The 3858-nt window shown below is 47.6% G+C and overlaps 1 pseudogene; it reads right to left on the bottom strand.

Moving 5' to 3' along the window:
- Positions 1-1877: 1877 nt before the first annotated feature.
- LOC127682139 (splicing factor ESS-2 homolog) lies at positions 1878-3286 on the bottom strand (annotated as a pseudogene).
- Between the last annotated feature and the right edge of the window lie 572 nt (positions 3287-3858).

The raw sequence follows: 3858 nt of genomic DNA, 5'->3' as shown, positions 1-3858 counted from the left end.
TTCACAATTTTCCCATCCCTCTAAGAGAAGCTTGACACTACCAGGACTTTTAAGTCACATGACTCACAATTATGAGTCACGAGCTGATTCATCCTACCAATAGCTAACCCTCCCATCTTATTATCAGGCCTTTAATTCCACTGGTAATTCAGAAGCAAGCTTGCAGCTGTTGTGTATCACCATTATTGTTAGTTGTTAAAAGCATGTCAAGAGTATGGTCTGCCTTTTTTTCTTTTTAACAAAGCTTTTACTGAAATAAGAGCTTGTCAGAGATTTATAGTGGGAAAGCAATACTTTTAAGTGGAAGTTGAAATTTCCAGCTAATATTTTAATAATCGAGCCTTCATTTGGCTCAACTTCACTTGTATTTTGGTCCAAACATCATGTTTGTTAAATATTCTGACTAAATCAAACACGCCACCCCCAAAAGCCTTAGTAACAATCAGAAAAAAAAAAGAGTAGTATGTTAGATTCTGAGGGTTAAGAACAAAACAAAGTGTGTAGTGAGGAAAAGCCCTTTCACGATTCAGACATCTCTGAGCTTTCTGGCCCCCAGATGATTTTATATGGGCTTTCGTGACTTCTGTCAAACCTTCAGGAAAAGGATGGACTTCTAGCAGCCAGTTACAATTCATGCTCTCCTGCTCTCCTGGGTGTCTGGATCTGTTCATGTTGGGTAATCCCAGCTTTGTTTCAGAAGAGGAAAACAAATCCCCTCCTCCCAACCCATGCCAGAATTCCAAGATATCTTTGTAAAGAACTGGTCTCAAAAGACCCACAACTGACCAAAAAGCAGAGAATAAGAGACTGGCCAATTCTCAGCCCTAAATGAACCAACTCCCTCTTCTCCTGAGGCTCAGGTCAGGGGTCACTGTGGAAGGATGGTAAGAGGCAAGGCAGTGGATAACTACACGAAAACTGTCTTCTAGACACAGCAGGGCAGTTGTACACATGAACTCACAGTGGTTGTGGCAGCACGCACAAGACATATGTAAACACAAGCCAGACCAATCTCAGGATGGAGAGGGGTGAGCACTTAATCCCATCCTTAGCCAGTGATCTATCGGAAACTGATGATTCCTGGGAGAGGGATGATCAGGTTTCCTTAAGAGTGTAGCCTCTGTTAAGTCAACCGTGCACCACTGGAAGGCTGCATCAGAGACAATATATAGGCAGCACAAATTAGATTTAATTTGCTGCCTTAAAAAAATGGAAGAAGAAGAAGGGCTGGAGAGATGGCTCAGAGGTGAAGAGCACTGGTTGCTCTTCCAGAGGTCCTGAGTTCAATTCCCAGCAACTACATGGTGGCTCACAACCATCTGTGATGGGATCTGATGCCTTCTTCTGGCTCACAGGTATATGTGCAGCAGAACACTTACACGTTAAATTTTAACAAGAAGGAGGAGGAGAAGACAACGATGAGGATGACAATGGGGAGAAACCTCAGTGGTTCCAGAAGGGTTGTTTCCAAACCTATACAGCAACATATAACCAACTGTAACTGCAGTCCCAGGGCATATGATGACTTCTTTTGGTTTCTGTGAACAACACCAAACAAGATAGAGTATAAAGAATACATGCAGTAAAAATACCCACTTAAAATCCAGGAATAGCCTTTGAGAAGCACCTCCACAATGGCAGAATCCCAGTAATAGTATTAGGGAATGTGAAGTTGGGTGGGTTGGACAGTGGGGTAGATCTGGGAGGAGTTGGAAGAAGGGTGTATATGATTAAAACATGTCATACAAAGTCTTGAAACAACAAAAAGAAAAAACTCATAATGTTGATACTCACTGGCACCTAAGGGCCAAAGAAGCATTGTTACCTGGGCGTTTACTAGACATTCAGAATTACAGGCTCAATCCTCAACCCTGGCTCTAAAAGAAGTCTGAAGCTTTGCGCTGGCCAGGGAGCTATAGCAGGTTGCCTGCGATGGAGGCTGGGTCACGTGTGAGGGGTTTGCGTGTAGCAGACCCAGGGGCTGGGGTTCTTGTAGGTGTCTGTGACCAACCAGCTGGGATCTTGAGGTGGGTAGACCGTGCTGGAGATAGTGTATAGCTGGTCCACAAGGCACGATCTGTCCTGCTTATGAGGTGCTTTAGGGCTGGGGACAAGGCTGGGCTCAGGCCTTTAGGAGTAAGACTGGACAAGTTCTCTGTATGCTTTCTGCTTCTTGGCCGAGTTTTTGGCAGCTGCTTCATTGGCCATCTTCAGACCCAGACGCTCCCTGAATCCCGGCTCCAAGATCTTGAAAGTGGGTCCATATGTCCTGTCCACACAGGGGCTCTCAGATCCTTCGACTCACAGGAACATAGTCTCAACCTCTCCCCCATGTCATCAGTGGGGACTCATTCACACCAGTAACAGAAGAAGTGGCAACCAATCCAAAGCCACCCACTCTGGGGGACTCCTGAGGTTTGAGTTCCTTGCCATCATCAGGGCCGACCTTGCCCTGTCTGTACTGAGCCTTGAAGGCAGCCGCCTGCTGAAGCTGGGACCTGCTCAAAGCTTGACTGAAGGGGTCCCGGAGGAAACGTGTGTTCTCGTGTACTATATGCTGTGGCTTCTTAAACAACTGCTCTTCATCAGAGACACCCTCGGGACAGTACATGAGAGAGTTCTTGGCCTTGTACTTCCAGGTCTTCACTCCAGCCTGACTGCTCTCAATGGCTTGGTACTCTGCCGATGGGAGTGTAGGATTATCTTTCTCTCGCTGCTCAATTCCTCCTCAACCTGGTAGAGTCGTGCATGGCAGGCATGGCTTCTTTCCTTGGCCATTTCCATAATATCCTGGAAGGAGGCATTGTCCTCACTTGTGTAGCAGCTCAAGAAGACATCCAGGCTGGGCAGCAGCTCCTCCTCCTCTTCAGCCTCTCCTGCGTCATCTAGATCTCGGCCTTGAGGCTAGGGCTTGCTGCCCAGCACACCAAAGCCAGGGTGTACCTCAGGAGTTTCAAAGGTGGCTGGTGTATCATAGAGTACTGGAGGTTCCCGAGATATCTCACCCATTACAGAGCCAAGCTTGATGGCAATCTGGTGCATGCACTCCAAATCTCCGTTTTCCGCAAGCCTCCAGGTACTCCTTCTGTGCCTGTAGCTTCTCCACATCAGGGAAGAAGTCTCTCTGGATAGCTGTCTGACCCTCGATGTACTCTTCTTCATCCAGGACCTGCTGCCTGCTTCTCGCAATCCCAGCCTCTCCTGCCTCCCCAGCCATGCGCTTCTTCGGGGGCGCAGATACAGAGGACAGAAACAGAGCACCCACCGAGGCCTCGGGCATCCCCATCACTATCATAAATTTTTTTGTAAAGTCTCAAAATGTCAGAGACGGATGCTCGAAGCCAACCATTGGACTGAGTGCAGTGTCCCCGATGGAGGAGTTGGAGAAGGGACTGAAGGGGCATGGGGGGAGCAACAGTGTCAACTGGCCAGACCCAGAGCTCCCAGGGTCTGGACCACCAACCAGAGTCCACATGGAGGGACCCAGGGCTCCGGCCGCATACGTAGCAGAGGATGACTGTTGGACATCAGTGGGAGGAGAAACCCTTGGGCCTGAGGGTGTTCAACGTCCCAGTGTAGGAGAATGCCAGGGCAGGAAGATGGGAATGGGTGGCTGGGTGGGGGAGCACCCTCATAGAGGTGGGGGAGGGGGAAGGGATGGGGGTTTCTGAAGGTAGACCTAGAAAGGGGGAAACATTTGAAATGTAAATAAAGAAAATATCCTTTAAAAATAATGTTTTTATAAGTCTCAAAATGTGTGGATAAAGGAATACTTTTATGATTTCTAAGAATTAAAGTTTCTGACTCATCCTATTAAATAGCTAGCTAGCACTCTCATAATCTGGGTCTTTAATTCAT

The sequence above is a fragment of the Apodemus sylvaticus genome, chromosome 4 (genome assembly GCF_947179515.1).
Source record: "Apodemus sylvaticus chromosome 4, mApoSyl1.1, whole genome shotgun sequence".
NCBI classification, from domain to species: domain Eukaryota; kingdom Metazoa; phylum Chordata; class Mammalia; order Rodentia; family Muridae; genus Apodemus; species Apodemus sylvaticus.
The sequence above is the reverse complement of the archived record's forward strand: the minus strand, read 5'-3'. Positions and strand labels throughout refer to the sequence as shown.